The sequence below is a fragment of the Triticum aestivum genome, chromosome 3B, assembly GCF_018294505.1.
Source record: "Triticum aestivum cultivar Chinese Spring chromosome 3B, IWGSC CS RefSeq v2.1, whole genome shotgun sequence".
Classification (NCBI taxonomy): Eukaryota; Viridiplantae; Streptophyta; class Magnoliopsida; order Poales; family Poaceae; genus Triticum; species Triticum aestivum.
The window spans coordinates 142,844,063-142,867,653 of record NC_057801.1 but is presented as its reverse complement, the minus strand read 5'-3'; the positions used below and the strand labels follow the sequence as shown (position 1 = coordinate 142,867,653).

General features: G+C 41.5%; 1 pseudogene; it reads right to left on the bottom strand.

The window, feature by feature from the left end:
- Positions 1–23,591, bottom strand: part of LOC123067401 (ankyrin-1-like) — a 142,719-nt pseudogene that overhangs the window by 3,978 nt on the left and 115,150 nt on the right.

Below are 23,591 nucleotides of genomic sequence, written 5' to 3'. Positions count from 1 at the left end.
ACTACCAGGATGGTACATAATTGTTAGAATATAGTTTGTGTTTAAAGATAAAGATAAGGAGTAGATCGAATAGGTTTAAACCATGTATTACTTATCTTGTACTCCAAGCCTCTACCCCTCGTGTATTCTATATATACCTCATGTGAGGGTCAACATACAATACAACAATATTATCATCCTACAAATTTTCACATGATATTAGAGCGGTTAGTCTCACGACGCCGATCCTAGGTCACATCCACCACTTCCGCAGCGCGCCGCCCCCGGGAAGATCAATCTCCTCTCCTCGGGGGCGCGGCACCCGATTCAATTAAAGATTGGATCGGTTCTATAGATTAGATCATTCTCTAGATTAGATCAATTCCATATATTAAACCAACTTCAGTTTTCGAAATTACAGTAGATTGATTTTTTCTTAGCCACCAGATAAATCACAGGACCCTCGACTTCCGGTGAAAATCCCTCGTACGGTGGCACCGACGATACGGCGAGAGCTACGCAGCTGCTCCGAGTCGGAGATCCAACCTGATCCCTGCCGGCGGTTACGCACCGCCATCAAGCCAGCTTCTTTGCGCGCACGTACATGGCAGCAGCGGGGGTCTTCCGAACAAGCCGGCTTATCCAACAAATCCTGGGCTCAGGCGGTGGCGCGGTTCCTCCAAAACGAGCCAGCCACCAGCGCACACTCGGCGACCTCCTGGGCAATACGCGGAGCGTCCACGGCGGGCGTCTCCGAACGAGCTGGTAAACTGGAGATCCAACGGCGCAACACAGGTCCGCCTCCATCCGCGCGTACAAGCAGCGGTCGTACGGAGTTTGGTGTAGCTCCGTACAGACATGCATCCATGCGTGCATACCCTATGCACACGGCAACACGAGCTAGGTTCTTCAAGTTCCATGTCATCTCGAGACCACATGGACCAGGCGACCAACATGACGCACCAGTGCCTCGATCACAGGAGGGTCTTGCACGCGGCGTCCACACCTTCACCGCACGTCGACACCTTCAGCAAGCCGGCTTGCAGCGCGGGACATTGGGAGGGCCCGCAGGCCACTTCGAGGCACACACACGGACGAGATCTTCACCAAGCCGTTCCATCCACCTCCTGCGCCTCGCACGCCGTCCACCTTCGAGCCACCGATCTGCATCTTCACCGAGCGATCTGCACCTACACCTTTACATCAGGTCGAACATCAACATCAAGCTTTACGACTACGCCAGTCTACAAGCCAATATACTTCATGGAGCACGTCTATGAGAAGCGATCTCAACATGCACCATCCACACGCCAGGCCGGTGTGGAACAAGATGCAATCTTCATCGACTTCTTCGGGCGCGACACAGCATCGATACTTGGTCGCCGCGAGGGACGCCTTCAAGCGACATCATCGTCGACATGCTGTTGCAACGCCATAGCCGACACTTCATCGCCAAGGTCTCCATCAACATGGTCTTCACCAACATCATCGTCAACATACCGCCGCCGCCTCGTCCACAAGATGGACACCTAGCGTCCTCTGACAGATTTTTCTGCAAGGCTCGACCTCGACGACGGCAATGACTGCGTCACGACGACGGCATCTTCCGCGTCGTCCACGACAGCATGACTGCATCGACACGGCGTCACTATAGTGACGACCCTACACGGCCACACGGTTCTGGCAAAACCGATGTGTGCTCGATGGGCTTCCTCCGGCCTTGGCAAAATCGGTGGACTCATCGCCGACGGCACCCTCTGACACTCGCAAGGTGCATCGTCCACGTCTGCAGCTCCGTCACAGCGCATTTTTTTGCGCCTCCGGCTTTGTGCGGCTTCGTCATCCACGACTACCTCGACCACGGCTACATCATCATGATCGGCTACCTCGACATTAATGGCTACGTCTACAGCAACACATCGGCAACATCTCCAGTCAACAGCGTCCGCGTCATCACCAGCGTTCACGCCACTCCCGCTGTGACTGCGGGAGGGAATAGAGGAGAGACAAGGAAGGCACCGGAAGGGGACGCAGTCACCGCACCAGGTGTCGGCCCATCAGAGATGCAGGTGATGATGGTGAAGCGGAGAAGACGACGCGAGCACGATACTTCAAATCCAGTCGCAAACGTCCGTTTCACTCCCGCTACGACTGAGGGGGAATGTTAGACTATAGTTTGGGTTTAAAGATAGAGATAAGGAGTAGATCGAATAGGTTTAAACCATGTATTACTTATCTTGTACTCCAAGCCTCTACCCCCTCGTGTATTCTATATATACCCCATATGAGGGTCAGCATACAATACAACAATATTATCATCCTACAATTTTTCACAATAATGAGATCTCAGTATCTCATCAACTGTTAAGTTAGGCAATGATATGACCTTCTTTCAAGGAGAAAAATTGATAAATGTTGGGTACTTACTGGATACAAGCAACGGTTTTAGAGCAAAAATTGGTCTTACTCCTGGCTGTAGCTACACCTAGGTCTCTTATACTATCATGGGGCAGTATAGATTACACTACTTTATCATTTTGAGTGTTTTGATACAATATTTCTAAGATACTCCAAAGTAAACTACGTGAATTTTTTTGCATGTGAGCCATAGTTTTTCCATATTTTTGAAATACCTTGATATTTGTATATGAAAAGGGAATATGTGAAAAAATTGCACATACCACCAAAAATTAGTATGTAACTATGTAATACTACCTAGGTGGTCGTATATACTCCCATAATACCGCTACATACTCCTGGTTACGCTAGATACTCCCATACTGCCGCTACAAACCAAAAAAGTAGGCATGTTCCTTCAATAGAAAATCAACAATTGATGATCAATAGAAAAATAATAGGTCTATTGATATAGACCGCTGAGAATTGGGCTGTATCCCAATGGTGGATGTGAAATGAGGTAACCCTACCATGACTGTTTGATTACCGTAAGGTGAAATAATATCTAAGTGGCCTGCATAGGTCTTTTTTAATGATAAAGACTGTTAGAATACTATGCACAAGCGCCAATTTCCCACCTAGTCAATGGCACAAAGCAGCCCAAACTCGCTGCTAAATGGCTCCTTTGAATTAATAGCATCACCAGAAGATTTGATAGTATATGGTGAAATTCTGCATACCAGGTCGGCAAAATATACAAAAAATATACGAAACATATATCATCGGGAATATTAGGATCAGCTCCAGCCTTCAACAGAAACTTAATGAAGTTGGTATAACCTCCTTGCAGCGTAGCAAACACCAAAAGTGTCATAATGGAAGCCTTGAGATTAACATCGGCACCAGCCTGTAAAAATGATTATGCAATAGAATGTTCATAGTGTTATCTCCATGCACATCTGCATATAAGCATGGCAGCAATGACAGAAAGGTAGAGTAGGGAAAACCAACACATAGCTATGATTAATAATCAAGAGAATACTCACCTTAATGAGTAGCTTCGTGCACTTCAATGAACTGTAATAAGAGCACCCAGAAGGGGAGTAATAGCACCGCTGATAATGATGTTAGGCTGAAAGCAGGGTATTGTATTTTGTATTAAGAAACACAGGTGGCATGATAGAGTCAGGTGTTTATTTTGAGATGACCAAGGATATCCTAATATAAAAAGCATGTCATCGTATAATTTACTGGTGTGTTTGGTGGTTCGAGGGATGAAATGGTAAATGGACTATCCAATCCCAATCCTGACCTAACATGCTTGTTTGGTTCAAGGATTGGAATGGGTTGCTCCATCAAATCAATCAAACTTCATGACCTCTACTGAATTTCATTAACCTAAAAACAGATTTGTAATATATAAGTATGTGTTACTCTAAGCAACCAAAACACCCCCAGGTTAAGACATATTTGTCCACGTCATTTAACTAGTTGGCAGACTAAAAACTACCTGTCCAAATTAACTCTGAATCAAGAGAAATGGAAATATGGAGGCTATATACATTTGCGTGGTGGTCCAATAAAATCTTCAGTGCCTTATCCTGCTCATTTGTAGCAGCCATGAAGAGTGGTGGTCCACGGCCACAGTCTATGTCGACTGGCACCCCTTTTGAAAGGAGGAACTCTGTTACCTTGCAGGATCCTGTGGTGAACGAGATGATTCCGTAAGTAATGTTTGGCCACAACAATGCACAAACCAAGTGTAATAGAGTAAATAATAAGAACTAATAAAATGGCCAACTTGGAGAAATCATGTGTGTATGCACGTATCAAGGGAAGAACCTGCCGACACAGCATGGTGGAGAACTGTGCGTCCCTTGTGGTCTGCTTTCATTAGATCACCACCATGATCAAGAAGATACTTGACAGTGGGAACATCGCCAGACTGAGCTGCCATCATAAACGGAGTCGTACCTGTAAGAACAACACATCATCAACACAATCTTGGTCTCCTACTGGAAAACAATGGCATGGTAGACACCGATTTCAAACCAAAAATGAAGAAAAGATAGAGAAAGACCTAGAGCTACAGTTCCAATTCCAGGAGCATTCACATCTCCCCCAAGATCCTCCACCAAATACTTACAAACCTCCAGATGGCCTCCCCATGCTGCACTATACAACACATCAACTCCATCCTTGTTGTAAGAAAAAATCGCCGATGGGTCGCCGTTCCCCCGGGTAAAACTGTTTACAATACCTTTCCCCACATAAACACCATCACATTACAGAAATAAATAGCCAAATTAACAATATTGAAAACCGAGAGAAAAACGGAAAGATGTATGCAATGCATAAGAACCTTGAAGGCCAAAGGAACTGATTTAATGCATTTATGGACACAGTTACGAAGTGAAACTCTTGAAGTATCAGTTTAGAGTACTTGAGTGACTATACTGCAAATTTGGTGGTAAACAGAATCGAGTCCCATCATCAAAAGATGCCAGATTTACAACCTTATTTGTTAAGATAAAAACACTGTTCGTCTGAATTTAGTTTGAACCCAAATGCTCATCCAAATTTCAGTAGGGAGCATGGTCAAAAAAATATTTCAGTAGGGAGACTATGTATGAGATCTCGTAATTACTGGATCAAATTGCTTGGTCATCACTACTAATCCAACGCCCATGTTTCTAATTATGAAATGCAATAAAACAAACAATACATAGCATCTGACAAATCAAGACATTCGTAGCAACACAAAAAATAGAACTCCATAAGCATACTATTCTCCCAAGGCAAGCGGTGGTAGATGGTTAGGCGCCTCAGTAGCAATGCAGTGTGTCAAAACAACCTCCGACCCCACAGACATGACTAATTAAGCAGCATCACTACTGCTACTGGACTAGAAGGAAAATGAGGAAAATGCACAGGAGCATGCGAGGGATCGATGCGTCGGAGAGGAGGAGAAAGTGCTACCTTTGAGCAAATCACGGCCCTTGAATTTTGAAATAAGGGGCCAGATCCGGTGCTATAGAAAAAATGTCGTCGCGCTAAGATCCATCGCCGCTTTGACTGAACATGACGCAGTGACCCATTTCCGTTGTGTTGACTTTGGTCGCAGTACATGATGACCGCTAAAAAAGGACTTTCGAACTGAGTCTAGCTCAGAGGTTTTTGTGGTGGAAACAAGTCCATCAGGGTTCAAGTCCTAGACTTAACGTTTGTGTTCAAATTTTTTGATTTATTTCAGACTTTTCGGCGATGGTCGTTCAGGTGGGAGGAGATATTCTCGTCGACTACAGAGGCATCTATGGCGACTTTGTCAATCTCAAGATAATATGTCGGCTCACTTTTTCAGAGATGCTCATAGAGGTTGGGTGTGCGTGTGTGCTGAATATATGCGTATGTATGACTGTCCGCGTCTGTATTGTGTTAATAAAAAGACTTTGGTCATTGTAGACTTGGCTTTCTTGACGTACTTGACTGGGACCCAAAATCATTGTTACGGAGTATAGATACCCTTGCAAGGTAGTATCTGAGTCTCGAGGTAACAAACAATTTATCTTTGCACAAATGCAAAAATATGTTGGGAAAGATGTGAAGAGGGCATTTGAAGTGCTCCAAGCTTGTTTGAATATTGTCCGTAGAGCTGCGATGATGTGAAAATCGAAGACATTGTGGTAGCTGATAACATGTTGTGGAGGATGGGCGCGAATGGGCACCCCACATGCATGATTTTTATAAGCGCGAAGTACAGGTCCGCCTCCTGAACAAGATGCATAGGCTGATATGAACTTTGTAGAGATGCATCGATAACTTCAAGATCAATAGGTGCATGTGCAACTTATCAATGATCTTGCGAAGCATATGTGAATCCACACTGAAAATCACTGAATTTTGTATGAATTGTACACTTTGAATACATTTTATGTTTTAGCTGTGTATTTTCATGTACAAATAAATTTTATTTGCGAACAGTATTCATTGTTTCGGGTATTTGTAATATCAAGTGATCGACGTGCATGTGTTTACATGGATTTCATACTTTAAAGTGTGGGTTTTGGTTGCAAGGGAGAACATTTGAGGGGCTGGCCAGTGATGTCCGTGGACACGTCCAAATGCGCCCATAGACGTTTAGAGGTCGAATTTGCTCAGTCCGGTTGTAGATGCTCTTAAGAAGCATTCCTTACATGCGCAAATAGTTGAGGTAGGAAATCCCTATGTGAAATTTCAAGTTCGCCCTAAAGACAACGATTTTGAGTGGGTACTTGTGGCTATTTGATAACTTTCAAGTCTAGAAAATAATAAATATTAATTATTTGTTATCCTTCTAGTTGTAAGGTTTGAAGGTTAAGGCCGCCTTCTTTGGTAGTAGACTACTGCCGCATTAGTAGCCGCAAGCGAGCTTGGATCACAGTCTACCTAGGTTCATCATGGAAAGTAGCCCATTAATCTTACCGCCGCTGTATATGGCGGTAGGGCCAAGGGTCGGATCATACACTACAAGAAAACTGACATACTATGACGAAAATCCTCGTGACAAAGATGGACAACGTCATGGAAATACCTGATGTGTGATGTTTCCGCAGGTGGCGTCACTGATTACCACAAGTCGGTGACGATGGACGTCACGAGTCAGCTTCAGAACTTGAGCGCACATGGCTACCAATTTCTATGAAGGTTTGGTAATTTCCATGATGAACCTACTAGTCACCGAATTAAAATTATGAATGTAAGAAAATAATTTGTTTGTCTTGTAATGTCTACCGGTAGGACCTGCCATAACTGGTTCAAGAGTTATTGAGCGGTACGACCCGCATGCTAGTGTTGGCACTACCCACCCTAGTTTTTCACAGTCTACTGAGCACCGTATTATTTCGTTCCATCTACTATTAGATAGGTATAATGGCCGGGAAAAACTTATTTTGTTCCATCGAATATAAATAGACACTGTCCGGGCAAAAAAACTTGAATCCATCCGTTCGTGAGCTGATGCTATTTAAAAAAATGAATATACAAGTTAATGGGGAAAAGTTGGTATATGGAGTTTGAACCCGGGTAAAATAATATTGTACTAAAAATATTTATTATGGCTCTGGATTGTATATATACGCCTACAACACTTAGCTGGTTAGTTTTTTTTTAGGGCAAGCTGGTTAGTTTTTTCTTCCCTGGGGCGTGTATGATCGATCTGTTCGTCTATTCGGGGTTCTAGCAGGCGTCACGTCGCGGCGGGGAGCGGCAAGCCAACATGGTTCTGGCTGGCGGCTATTCATAACTTTCTTTTAGGGGCGTACCACAGCCCATAGACTGGCAAGCCCAGCAAAACGCCATTTCTTTAGATTTTTCTACGTGGGCTGAAGCCAGCTCAACCGCACATATAACAGCGAATTTTGTTTCCCTCGTCCAGCTTCTCCCCTCCCCGAGCGAAACCCTATTCCCTTGTGTGGCGGCGGCGGTAGATCGGAGGCAACCAAAGACGACGACGGCGGCAGGAGTAGCTGCTCTCTCTCTTCCCTCTCCCGTCGGGTTCCTCCAGGGCGCTCCGCTACGGAAGCTGCTACTGGCGTCAGGTCCCTCCATTGCGCGCAGCGGCGGACCCAGCGTGCGCCGCGGCCGGACCAGCCTGGTTGCACGGCCACGGCCCAGCCTGTGTGCGTGACGTGTGTTATTAGTGTTGAGTGCCTGCGTGTGTGCATCCTCCGATCCCTCTCGTGTGATTGCAGGCACTGAACTCTTTACTCTATGGTGCCACTCCATACACTTCTCAGATCCATCGGAGCAAATGAGGGAGAGGACAGAGGAGTCATGGTGATGTGGGTACTGGCTATGGCTTCCTTGACCGCCGGGTTCGCCTACGCATCACCTTCGTAGGGACTACCGCCACTGTGGTATGATTAACTAATGAGTCATCACGTAGTTGTCCCACCTTCCGCACTTATCAGATACATCTCGTTGACCCTTTGTTTTTCTTCTTCTTTGGTTTTGTCCGTCAGATTTACATTGAGCACAGACCACTGGGGCACGCCGGAGTTCTGCGGGAGGTCCGTTAAGCTCGACCGGCAACCTGGGTGGCTGGGTTAACATGTTACATGTGTACGACGCTCAGCTATCCCCTCTCAGTTTAGATGAACCGCTTACATGCGGGGATTGGTTCAGATATCACTTTTGTTTTGTTCCTCCCTGTTAGTGAGTTCTTATTGGTCAATCGTGAGATGCTTCTATAGTAATATTTGCTAGGTTAAATAGTCATTTTTTGTGCCATACTGTCAGTAGTGTTGAGCTAGAATATGGAAGCTAGTTTATACATGTCACTAAGTTGAAAATTGTAAACTGAATTGTCCATGTTCTTTTAGAGAAATTATCATGAGAACCTAGATAGTACATGTGAAATGGGTTAGTAATTAAATAATTAGCTGCAGTATAATATTTTCATTATGCAGATGCTCCCCCAGTATTGTTATATTATTTTGTAGTTCTGATCTCGTGGTAACTCTGTTTGAGGGAACGTGAAGAGATTTGCAAGTGAATTGCTGTTGCTGAACTGTAGTGGGAGTTTAATGAGCGATTCGACATGATTTTGGCAAATTACTAATGGAGAACTAATTCATTGAACTCCTTTAGGCAATCTGAAGTGATACTGACTATATGTTAATGCAGATTACTGTCCAAGTAAGCAGATATATTACAAGTTTACAACTAAAGATCAAAGCCTAAACGAACTTTTTAGGCCTGTGACCATAGCGTAATTGTAAGTAATTGATTTTTAGATGGAAGTTTCTTATTGATCACACTAAGTTTTTCATGCTTTCTGCACTGTTCTATGTTGCTTGAAGGTTTCTTCCTTCGAGTCTTTGTCGAATATTCTGTTTTCTTGCACCATTTTAATTTGTGAAGGAGTACCTACTACAAATTTTAATTTGTTCCTCTCGGGATTTCAAACTTTGTGTTGAGCTATTATTTATGCGTGTCCTCTTACCAATAGTTCTCTTTTCTAATGTATTGATATGTGTTTATTCCAATCAAATATTTTAGATGGCCTTTGTTGCTCATGAATACGACATGCTTAGTTTTGATCATATCACTTATTACTTTATTAGACAATTACTAATGTGTAGTTTTTGTTAAGGTTCCAACCTAGAGCTCCAAGTTACTTGCATGTCGTTCTTTGTTGCAATGGTAGATGGTTTTCTGTAACTCATTCATAATGTTATATTTATGTCTTTATTTCTAATAGGCTGATTCGTAAGTCATCTTTCAAGAAGTTGATATGGACAATGGAGGATCAGAACAACTTTAGTTGCCTTCAAGAAGTCACGAGAAAGGCATCCAACAAAAAATCCAAGTTCTGATGAAGGTGGGAGCTAAGAGTCACACCAACAAAGTAAAAAAGATGTATCCGATGGTGATGTAGCTTGGGTTACTTTGCATGGGGCATGTAACTGTGATTTGTAATATGCATGTTGTTTAGAGACTAGTTAGCTTGTAATATTATGTGAAAATTGGTCAATGGAAAGATGGGCTTAAAAAGACCACAAGCCCACAATATGTTTTGAATCTGACAATGTTGAAGTATTATTAGAGGCAAAAACTATAAAGAAAATAACCCTTGAAAAGGCTAACAGAAAATGGCAATTGCACCATAAAAAAGGGCTGGTTGGATCAACCATAATTGAGTTGTAAATAGGCTATGATCCACCAAAAAATTTGAACCCAAAATAGAAAAAATGAAATGAATTATTGGGCTTGGCCCATTTGGAAATCCAAAGCACATTGGCCTACCAAAAATCTAGTGACGATAGTTACGTCACCGAAGGTCCCATATCCGGTGACGTTTTTTGCGCGTCGCGTCACTAGTAATAATCTGTGACGGGGATTCCGTGACGATGCTGGTGACGCTTGAGAAATGTCACACATGAGTATTTTGTGACGTTTTTAGCTATTACGTGACATTTTTGAGCTCGACACAGTAGGTCCGATCTCTTGTAGACTTTTAAAATGGACCAAATCATGTTAACTTGTGTTAGAAGGTCAAAACAATAATTTTGGCCCTTGACTAGCGAACCAGGGAACCTTTTTCATAGGTGGTTACATTTTCCATTTGCTGGCTTTAGCTTTTTTTTATTTTTACTTTTAGTAGCTTGGTTTTGTTTTTGTTAGCTTTATTCTGGCTTCTTGTTCTCTACGTCATCTTCATGTGCTTCTTCTAGTACAAAATGACTTGTGTTATGACACGTATTTATATGGATATGTTATTTTTTTCCTAATATTGGCTCTACTACTTAGCAATAAATCTTCTTGTAATTCTATTTTCACACTTGGGCCTTCCTGGTTTCTAGTACAATGGACCTAACAACCGTAACAGGGTAACATAAATACTTTCACGATATATATCGCATATCATAAAAATCATTATAAAAATAGAAACCTTGAAATTGTATTTTTAACTAGCAAATAAAGTCTTAATGCACCATATATGTGATTATATGATGCAAATGATAATTATAAGGCACATGTAGTAACAATTATTGAATAAACATTATGGTGACGTGAGCCTAGGGGAGGGGGCAAGTGCCCCCTATCCACCCCATAGTAGTGTTGATGTTGTATTCTGCAAATCAAAATTTTAAAAATTATTTACATATGTAGATGTATTGGGCCTTAGGCTGCCGCACCTTTTTCCATGGTCTAGGGCTGGCCCTGGTGCCTGTGACCCATTCATCAATGCGGTGAGTTCGGCGATGTACTTCGTTGTAGATAGTGGTTGCAGTATCTACACATGTATGCCAAGTGGTCTAGAATTCAGATCGATGCTTTGCTACATCTAACAAGTAGTTTTTCACTTTTTTGTTTTCTTCTCAAACATTATTGATTTATCACTCCTAACAATGACACTGCACTTTGCTAGCGGTGGTGTAATGAAACTGAAACCAAACAACTGTCTACATCTAGAAGTCTTTCAATGTTAAAATTGTATATATAATTGCATATGTAGTTAATTCATAGTTTGTAGACTTCCTTTCACAAAATATTGTATGATAATATGTTATCTAGGAGGACCAAGTAATTTACTATACTGCATGGAAAAAGGAACTATGGTGAAGAAATAACGGTAGTTGGGGGTTAGTTAAATGAACTTGTAATATTATATGTTAGAGTATGTGCCGTATTTTTCATATGAAATTCTAAATTTAATTGTTAACCAACATTATTAACAATTCAGTGGTGATGTAAAGTTGGCATTTAGTGCCGACAATTTGCTTGTTAATGACATATATTGTGATGAAGGATACAATTATTGTTCATGATTTGGAGGACATAATGTTTGGTTGGATGGATTTTGATTGTAAGTTCTAATTTACTTTTGATTATTCGACCTTAGTTCTTCTGTTTTCACTTTGGTACTAATCAAATACATGTCTCTATCTAGTTCTGGATTGGTTAATGTTACCAGCATAATTAGGAAGAAGCATGTGAGATCTGGGCATGTGCCATCACATAAAATTTGGACACTTACTCGGGTTGCTATCATCATTTAACATATCCATAGTTTGTGCCATTTTGATCACTAGTTATTTCCGTGCTGCATCCATCATCAGTTACATTGCATGACTAGAGATGTTATTCCCATTATCATTTTGCTTTGCACATGATCTAGAGCTGGCATGATATTGTTGTGGCAAGGCCAACATTATTCATTATTTCATATATGGTATGCTCGATCATGGCACATCCTGGTACACTACCAAAGACATTCATTAGAGCTTCTACATCATGTTTTATTATTTGAGTTGAGTTGTAAGTAAATTCAAAGTGTATCGTTTGTCATTATAATGTTGCTCGTACCTTGAGAGATCAAATAAAGGATGCACCATGGAGGTGCTAGAGAGGGGGAAAACGAGTTGAGAGAGATAAAAAGAGAAAATAGAGGGAGCAACACTATTATCCTTCTTTTAGTATACACTTGTATTTCAAAGTAACACCTGGTTTAGCAGATATCATAATAAGTGCTTTAAAATAGCACTATTGCATTCACATAGAGAGGTTTTGTGTATTTCGTGTTTCATACACTAGTTGGAATCTTTATGGTATAGAACTTGGCTTGGATAGTCCAATGATGAGCTTCCTCAAATGCTCTAGGTAATCATGACCAAGCAAGTTGGAAGCACACCCCACCAGTTAATAGGAGATATTTCACACACTTATAACTATAATGTATCTGTTGCATGGTAATCCCTACTCCATGCATTAACATCGATTAGAAGGTCTTCCCATTGCCTAATGATCAAGCCTTGTTGATGCGAGACTTTGTTTTTTTACTTCTCATAGTCATTATTCTATTTGTTTTCAAAGAGTATTATGGCTAAACTCATTGTCAGGTATTGAATGGGAGTTGCGTAGTGCATAATATTGCGTATTAAAAGTAACTTAGTTTTTTTAACCGACAAAGTAACTTAGTTTGCGTTGGGTTGGTGGTAAGATTGCAATTATGTGATGTTATGTTTCGATACAATTTAAGATTCTTTCTAAGCCCATGGCAATGGGAACATTTGAAGCATTGATTATCGAAACCCAATAGTATGTTTATTAGCATGTTTTGATGTTACTTGCTTACTATCAATTATAGACTATTTCAATGCAATGCTATTTTTTCGAGTTAGACAAAAATTAGATCGAACTCATCATGTTCATGTTAATATAGCATTCACAATAGAAAACAACGGTTATCATCTACCTTCTATGGGTCAAGTAGGCATTGAGTTTGGGGGTGTTGATACGTCCCGGATGTATCTATAATTGTTGCCTTTTAATGATATATCTATATCATAATTGCATAGTTTTAACACTATTTTTTATCATTTTTTATAGAATAACATATTAACTTGGTGTCAAGTGTCAGCTGTTGTTTTCTGCTATTTTTGTAGTTTCCAAGAAATTAAATTTTCCAGGAACCAGACAGAAAAATAAAAATATGCCATGAAGTTTTCAGAAGAGGATGAAGCGAGCTAACACTGGAGCCCCTGGAGAGGGCCCCGAGGCCATCAAGCGGTGGGACCATGTGGCCAACCCCTAGGCTACAAGCCAGGGCCATGTGGGGCCAACGAGAGTCTGATCCACTGCCTCTCGATGCCCCTGCCTTTATATACTTCTATAACCTATCGTTTTATTTATCGAGGATTTTTTCACCACCACCACCACCTCTCTATTTTGAGACAATCCAAGTCGGAGCCCAATTTCGGTAGGAGGGGAATCCATCAGCGGAGCCACCTTCATCGTCATTGCTACCACCATGCATGTCTGTGAGTAGTCGTCCTTAGACCATGGGTACATATCAATAGCTAGATGCAAATCTCTCTCCCTTGTTATTCAATACAACGATCACACGAGCTTCCCTACATGATTGTGATCCATCTGATGTAATTTGTGATGTTTTTTGTAGTGCAATGAATTGACACTTTATGATCAGATCTATACATGATTTATTTTTAGATTCATATGAGTTATTTTCAGCATAATTTATATACATATATGCTCTCCGATTTATTAGTCTTGCATTGGCCATGTTAGATGAATGATCTCCAAGAGGGTGTTGTGTATGTTGGTTGTGTTTAACCATGCAAGAAATCTACCACAGTGAGAGAAAGTGGAAGCATATTGTATTGTGTTATTGCCATTAAGGATAAAAGGATAGTTGTGTAGTTGTTTCGATTACGAGCTAGGGACAATATATTATCAATATTATGTCATCATGCTCAATGCAATCTTCTGTTTTACTTAATACCTTTGAGATGCATGTTGGATGACGGTCTTGAGTGGAGTATTAGCTACAGATGCAACTGGATAACAGTCTATAGATATAAGGATGTAATGGTTATATGCAACTAAGCCATGTATAATGATAATCATAGAAACTGTTATTTAATCGTTATAGTGTAATTTGTTCACCACTTCTATGTTATGCTTTATGGAGAGATGCACTAATGAAGTTATGGATTCCAGTCCATTCATCTTAATCACTTTCAACCTTGATCAACATTTTTTTTATCTATTGTTTACAATATGAACCACTATTTAATTTTATTGCAACCTTCCACTTAATTGTTGGGAACGTAGCATGCAATTTCAAAAGAAATCTACGATCATGCAAGATCTATCTAGGAGATGCATAGCAACAAGAGGACGAGTGTGTGTCCACGTACCCTCGTAGACCGAAAGCGGAAGCGTTTAGTTAACGCGATCGATGTAGTCTAACGTCTTCACTATCCAACCCATCCAAGTACCGAACGTATGGCACCTCCGTGTTCAGCACACGTTCAGCTCGATGACGTCCCTCGAACTCTTTATCCAGTAGAGGGTCGAGGGAGGGTTCTGCCAGCACGACGGCGTGGTGACGGTGTTGATGATGTGATCCGCGCAGGGCTTCGTCTAAGCACTACGACGCTATGACCGGAGGAGTAAACTATGGGAGGGGGCACCGCACATGGCAAAGAGAATAATTGTTGTCCCTTTGGGGTGCCCCCTGCCCACGTATATAAAGGAAGGGGGAGAGAGGCTGGCGGCTAGGAGGGGCGTGCCATGGGGGGAGTCCTACTTGGACTCCTAGTCCAAGTAGGATTCATCACCCCCTTTACCTTTTTTTCACCGGAGGCAATAGGAAGGAGAGGGAGAGGTAAAGGGAAGGTGGCGCCCCCCTCCTCCTTGTCCTATTCGGACTCCCTAGGAGGGGGGCGCGCGGCCACCCCCGCTGGCTTCCCTCTTTCTCCCTTAGGCCCATGTTGGCCCAACACTTCCCCGGGGGGTTCCGGTAACCCCTCGGTACTCCGGAAAATGTCCGAACCTCTCCGAAAATTTTCCAGTGTCCGAACATAACCTTCCAATATATCAATATTTACCTCTCGACCATTTCGAGACTCCTCGTCATGTCCGTGATCTCATCTGGGACTCCGAATAAACTTCGGTCACCAAAACACACAACTCATAATACAAATCGTCATTGAACGTTAAGCATGCGGACCCTCCGGGTTTGAGAACTATGTAGACATGATCGAGACACATCTCCGATCAATGACAAATAGCGAAACCTGGATGCTCATATTGGCCCCTACATATTCTATGAAGATCTTTATTGGTCAAATCGCACAACAACATACGTTGTTCCCTTTGTCATCAGTATGTCACTTGCCTGAGATTCAATCGTCGGTATCTTCATACCTAGTTCAATCTCGTTACCGGCAAGTCTCTTTACTCGTTCCGTTATGCATCATCCCGTAACTAACTCATTAGTCACATTGCTTGCAAGGCTTATAGTGATGAGCATTATCGAGAGGGCCCAGAGATACCTCTCCGATACACGGAGTGACAAATCCTATTCTTGATCTATGCCAACCCAACAAACACCTTCGGAGACACCTGTAGAGCATCTTTATAATCAGCCAGTTACGTTGTGACATTTGATAGCACACAAGGTGCTCCTCCGGTATTCGGGAGTTGCATAATCTCATAGTTAGAGGAACATGTATAAGTCATGAAGAAAGCAACAGCAATAAAACTTAACGATCATTATGCTAAGCTAACGGATGGGTCTTGTCCATCACATCATTCTCTAATGATGTGATCCCGTTAATCAAATGACAACACATGTCTATGGTCAGGAAACATAACCATCTTTGATTAACGAGCTAGTCAAGCAGAGGCATACTAGGGACACTTTGTTTTGTCTATGTATTCACACATGTACTAAGTTTCTGGTTAATACAATTCTAGAATGAATAATAAACATTTATCATGATATAAGGAAATATAAATAACAACTTTATTATTGCCTCTTGGGCATATTTCCTTCAGTCTCCCACTTGCACTAGAGTCAGTAATCTAGATTACATAGTAATGATTCTAACACCCATGGAGTCTTGGTGTTGATCATGTTTTGCTCGTGGAAGAGGCTTAGTCAACGGGTCTGCAACATTCAGATCCGTATGTATTTTGCAAATCTCTATGTCTCCCTCCTTGACTTGATCGTGGATGGAATTGACGCATCTCTTGATGTGTTTGGTTCTCTTGTGAAATCTGGATTCCTTTGCCAAGGCAATTGCTCCAATATTGTCACAAAATATTTTCATTGGACCCGGTGCACTAGGTATTACACTGATACGTCTCCAACGATCTATAATTTTTGATTGTTCCATGCTATTATATTACCTGTTTGGGATGTTTATGGGCTTTACTTTACACTTTTATATCATTTTTGGGACTAACTACTAACCGGAGTCCCAGCCCGAATTGCTTTTTTTTTGCCTATTTCAGTGTTTCGGAGAAAAGGAATATCAAATGGAGTCCATACGGAATGAATCCTTCGGGAGCGATCTTTTTGGAACAAACGCAATCCAAGGGACTTGGAGTGGACATCAAGCAACAAACGAGGTGGCCATGAGGGTGCCCGGCGTGGGCCCCTTGAGCGTCAACCGACCTACTTCTTCCTCCTATATATATATATATATATCCATGTACCCCAAAAACATCCAGGAGCACCACGAAAAACTATTTCCACCGCCGCAACCTTCTGTATCCGTGAGATCCTGATACGTCCCCATCGTATCTGTAATTTTTGATTGTTCCATGCCAATATTCTTCAACTTTCATATACTTTTGGAATATTTGGGATTTTCAGGAGGAAGAATCAACGCGAAACGATACCCGAGGTGGCCAGGAGATAGGGGGCGTGCCCACCCCCTGGGCGCGCCTTGGACTCTCGTGGGCCACCCGTAAGGCGGTTGACGCTATTCTTTTTCCGCAAGAAAGCTAATTTTATGAGAAAGATCTGGGCGAAATATTCACCCCAATCAAAGTTACGGATCTCCGGATATTTAAGAAACGGTGAAGGGGTAGAATCTGAGAACGCAGAAATAGAGAGATAGATCCAATCTCGGAGGGGCTCTCGCCCCTCCCTCTCGCCATGGGAGCCAAGGACCAGAGGGGAAACCCTTCTCCCATCTAGGGAGGAGGTCAAGGAAGAAGAAGAAGAAGGGGGGCTCTCTCCCCCTTGCTTCCGGTGGCGCCGGAATGCCGCCGGGGGCCATCATCATCACCGCGATCTTCACCAACACTGCCGTCATCTTCACCAACATCTCCATCACCTTCCCCCATCTATATCCAGCGGTCCACTCTCCCGCAACCCATTGTACCCTCTACTTGAACATGGTGCTTTATGCTTCATATTATTTTCCAATGATGTGTTGCCATCCTATGATGTCTGAGTAGATTTTCGTTGTCCTATCGGTGATTGATGAATTGCTATGATTGGTTTGAGTTGCATGTTTTATTATTGGTGTTGTCCTATTGTGCCCTCCGTGTCGCACAAGCGTGAGGGATTCCCACTGTAGGGTTTGCAATATGTTTATGATTTGCTTATGGTGGGTGGCATGAGTGACAGAAGCACAGACCCGAGTAAGTAGGTTGTTTGCGTATGGGATAAAGGGGACTTGATACTTTAATGCTATGGTTGGGTTTTACCTTAATGAATCTTTAGTATTTGCGGATGCTTGCTAGAGTTCCAATCATAAGTGCATATGATCCAAGTAGAGAAAGTATGTTGCTTATGCCTCTCCCTCAAATAGAATTGCAATAGTGATCATCGGTCTAGTAACATAGTCAATTGCTTAGGGACAATTTCACAACTTCTACCACCACTTTTCCACACTCGCTTTATTTACTTTATTGCATCTTTATCTAAACAGACCCTAGTTTTTATTTACGTGCTCTTTATTATCTTGCAAACCTATCCAACTACACCTACAAAGTACTTCTAGTTTCATACTTGTTCTAGGTAAAGTGAACGTCAAGCGTGCGTAGAGTCGTATCAGTGGCCGATAGGACTTGAGAGAGTATTTGTTCTACCTTTAGCTCCTCGTTGGGTTCGACACTCTTACTTATCGAAAGAGGCTACAACTATCCCGTATACTTATGGGTTATCAAGACAATTTTCTGGCGCCGTTGCCGGGGAGTCATAGCGTGGGGTGAATATTCTCGTGTGTGCTTGTTTGCGTTATCACTAAGTAATTTTTATTTGCTGTTCTTAGTTGTTTTCTATCTTTAGTTATGGGTAGGAAACGCAAAATACCAAAAAAATTAGTTGTACCTACTACACCAATGGTTGAAGAACCACTCAAAATCTATCACAGTCCTGAAGCTTTTTACTTGGATCATCTTCGATCCCTTTGTGCTCGTGCTGAAACCCCAACTAGATTAGTTGAGGGCAAATCTTTAGATGAGCATGCTTGTTATGTGCGACACCGTATATCGGAAAAGGGAAACTATTATGGGATCAAATTCAACGTTTGCAATGCTATGCTTGGAATTTATGTGAAATATATGATGTTACTTGTTGTTCTGAAAACCCTAAGAAACACCTTCCCTACCAATGTGAGTTTATTGATAATGGAATCGTATCTTCGTATGCTAAGGGTGTTTATAATTACTATGATGTTCATCAAATTGAAGAATTTGTTGCTTTTAAGGGTGCTTATGAAATTGCTTCTTTGATTGAAAAGTATGATGCTACTCTCTACAAATCTGAAAATTTTGCCATACTTGAATATTGTTATGATAATTATGCTTCTAATGCCTATGTTAAACTATATATTGAGGAATTCTCCGCTGTCCAAGAAGAGACTAATATTTTGCAGGAAGCTATGGAAGAAGAAATTTATGAAACTGTGAGCTCATTGGATGAAAAAGATGATGAGGAGAGCGAAGAACAAAAGGAGGAAGAGCGGATTGATCACCCATGCTCACCTTCTAATGAGAGTAACTCTTCAACTCATACATTGTTTAATTCCCCTTCGTGCTATGATGATTGCTACGACCCCTTGAATTTGTTTGAAATATCCCTTTTTGATGATGCTTGCTATGCTTGTGGCCAAGATGCCAATATGAATTATGCTTATGCAGATGAACTTGCTATAGTTCCTTATGTTAAACATGAAATTGTTGCTATTGCACCCACGCATGATAGTCCTATTATCTTTTTGAATTCTCCCGACTACACTATATCGGAGAAGTTTGTGCTTATTAAGGATTATATTGATGGGTTGCCTTTTACCATTGCACATGATGATTTTGATGAATGTAATATGCATGTGCTTGCTGCTCCTACTTGCAATTATTATGAGAGAGGAACTTTATCTCCGCCTCTTTATGTTTCCAACACGATAAAATTGCAAGAAATTGCTTATACTATGCATTGGCCTTTACTTGGTGTGCATGAATTGTTCTTTTATGACATGCAGATGCATAGGAAGAGCGTTATACTTCGTTGTTACTTGATATATGTTACTTTGTGCTCACTACTAAATTACAAATCATTGTTAATTAAAATTGGCTTTGATATACCTTGGGATCCGGGTGGATCCATTACTTGAGCACTAAATGCCTAGCTTAATGCTTTAAAGAAAGCGCTGCCAGGGAAACAACCTGGAAGTTTTAGAGAGTCATTTATTTCTGTTGAGTGCTTTTATATAGTTTTAAAAAAAAAGAGGGGAACCCAAAAACTTTTTAAAAAGGAAAGTGAAAGTGAGAGAGACAAGCATTGTTGAAGTGGGAGAGCTCCTTGAACTTTGTTCATGCTCACGGAAACTTTGTGAATCTTAATTACAGAAACTTTTCAACAAAAATAAATATCCCCTTGTACAATTCCATTGTATTATAAAAATAATGTGCCAAGGTTTGCCTTTAGGATGTTTACAATGCTTGTTGGTTTGTACGGTGCAGGACAGAAACTATGGCTGTAGTGCGCGATTTTACATTTTTGACTGGAACGTCAATCGGTTCTAATTCCTTTTTCATTGTCTTTCTACACAACTTTTTTATTTTTTCTAATTTTGGTAGAATTTTTGGGGTACTAGAAGTATGGTGGATGTTCAGATTTCTACAGACTGTTCTGTTTTTGACAGATTCTGTTTTTGATGCATAGTTTGCTTGTTTTCATGAATCTATCAATTTATATTAGCGGATTAAGCCATGGAAAAGTTATACTACAGTAGACACAATGCAAAAACAAAATATGAATTGGTTTGCAACAATACTTAGAGTGGTGATTTGCTTTATTCTTACCGAGTTTTCTGTTGATGTTTTGTGTGGATGAAGCGTCTAAACGAGGAGGTCTCGATATGAGGAAAAGGAAGAGAGGCAAGAGCTCAAGCTTGGGGATGCCCGAGGCACCCCAAGTATATATTCAAGGAGACTCAAGCGTCTAAGCTTGGGGATGCCCCAGAAGGCATCCCCTCTTTCTTCAACAAGTATCGGTATGTTTTCGGATTCGTTTCGTTCATGCGATATGTGCAAGTCTTGGAGCGTCTTTTGCATTTAGTTTTCACTTTTCTTTTATGCACCATGTTGGTATGAGATCGTCCTTGTTTGATTTATAGAATGCTCATTGCACTTCACTTAAATCTTTTGAGTATGGCTTTATAGAATGCTTCATGTGCTTCACTTATATCATTTGAAGTCTGGATTGCCTGTTTCTCTTCACATAGAAAACCTCCATTTGTAGAATGCTCTTTTGCTTCACTTATAATTGTTAGAGCGTGGGCATATCTTTTGTAGAAAGAATTAAACTCTCTTTCTTCACTTATATCTATTTAGAGAGATGACAGGAATTGGTCATTCACATGGTTAGTCATAAAATCCTACATAAACTTGTAGATCGCTGAATATGATATGTTTGATTCCTTGCAATAGTTTTGCAATATAAAGGTGGTGATACTAGAGTCATGCTAGTGGGTGGTTGTGGATTAGTAGAAATACTTGTGTTGAGGTTTGTGATTCCCGTAGCATGCACGTATGGTGAACCGCTTTGTGATGAAGTTGGAGCACAATTTTATTTATTGATTGTCTTCCTTATGAGTGGCGGTCGGGGACGAGCGATGGTCTTTTCCTACCAATCTATCCCCCTAGGAGCATGTGCGTAGTACTTTGTTTTCAATGGCTTGTAGATTTTTGCAATAAGTATATGAGTTCTTTATGACTAATGTTGAGTCCATGGATTATACGCACTCTCACCCTTCCACCGTTGCTAGCCTCTCTTGTGCCACGCAACTTTTGCCGGTACCATTCACCCACCATATACCTTCCTCAAAACAGCCACCATACCTACCTATCATGGCATTTCCATAGCCATTCCGAGATATATTGCCATGCAACTTCCATCATCATCATATACATGACTTGAGCATTCATTGTCATATTGCTTTGCATGATCGTAAGATAGCTAGCATAATGTTTTCATGGCTTGTCTGTTTTTGATGTCATTGCTATGCTAGATCATTGCACATCCCGGTACACCACCGGAAGCATTCATATAGAGTCATATATTTGTTCTAGATATTGAGTTGTAAGTAAATAAAAGTGTGATGATCATCATTATTAGAGCATTGCCCCAGTGAGGAAAGGATGAAGGAGACTATGATTCCCCCACAAGTCGGGATGAGACTCCAGACTTTATAAAAAATAAAAGAGGCCAAAGAATCCCAAATAAAAAAAGGAGGCCAAAGAAGCCCACCAGAAAAAATAAAAAAAAGAAGAGAATAAAGAAATAAAATAAAAAAATGAGAGAAAAAGAGAGAAGGGGCAATGTTACTATCCTTTTACCACACTTGTGCTTCAGAGTAGCACCATGTTCTTCATAGAGAGAGCCTCCTATGCTTTCACTTTCATATACTAGTGGGAATTTTCATTATAGAACTTGGCTTGTATATTCCGATGATGGGCTTCCTCAAATGCCCGAGGTCTTCATGATCAAGCAATTTGGATGCACACCCACTTAGTTTTCAGTTTGAACTTTCATACACTTATAGCTCTAGTGCATCCGTTGCATGGCAATCCCTACTCACTCACATTGATATCTATTGATGGGCATCTCCATAGCCCGTTGATACGCCTAGTCGATGTGAGACTTTCTCCCTTTTTGTCTTTTCCACATAACCTCCACCATCATATTCTATTCCACCTATAGTGCTATATCCATGGCTCACGCTCATATATTGCGTGAAAGTTGAAAAAGTTTGAGATTATTAAAGTATGAAACAATTGCTTGGCTTGTCATCGGGGTTGTGCATGATTAAATACTTTGTGTGATGAAGATAGAGCAACATCCAGACTATATGATTTTGTAGGGATAACTTTCTTTGGCCATGTTGTTTTGAAAAGACATGGTTGCTTTATTGGTACGCTGGAAGTATTATTGTTTTTATGTCAAATGATAGACTATTGCTTTGAATCACTCGTGTCTTAATATTCATGCCATGATTAGACATATGATCAAGATTATGCTAGGTAGCATTCCACATCAAAAATTATCTTTTTTATCATTTACCTACTCGAGGACGAGCGGGAATTAAGCTTGGGGACGCTGATACGTCTCCGTCGTATCTATAATTTTTTATTGTTCCATGCCAATATTCTTCAACTTTCATATACTTTTGGCAACTTTTTATACTATTTTTTGGGACTAACATATTGATCCAGTGCCCAGTGCCAGTTCCCGTCTGTTGCATGTTTTTTGTTTCGCAGAAACCCAATATCAAACGGAGTCCAAATGGGATAAAAATCAACGCAAAACGGCGTCCGGGGTGGTCACGAGATAGGGGGGCGCGCCCTCCCCCCTGGGCGTGCCCTGGACTCTCGTGGGCCACCTATAAGGTGGTTGACGCTCTTCTTTTGCGGCAAGAAAGCTAATTTTATGAGAAAGATTTGGGCACAAGATTCACCCCAATCGGAGTTACGGATCTCCGGATATTTAAGAAACAGTGAAGGAGTAGAATCTGAGAACGCAGAAACAGAGAGATACATCCAATCTCGGAGGGGCTCTCGCCCCTCCCACGCCATGGGAGCCAAGGACCAGAGGGGAAACCCTTCTCCCATCTAGGGAGGAGGTCAAGGAAGAATAAGAAGAAGGGGGGCTCTCTCCCCCTTGCTTCCGGTGGCGCCGGAACGCCGCCGGGGGCCATCATCATCACCGCGATCTTCACCAACACTGCCGTCATCTTCACCAACATCTCTATCACCTTCCCCCATCTATATCCAGCAGTCCACTCTCCCGCAACCCGCTGTCCCTCTACTTGAACATGGTGCTTTATGCGTCATATTATTTTCCAATGATGTGTTGCCATCCTATGATGGCCTGAGTAGATTTTCGTTGTCCTATCGGTGATTGATGA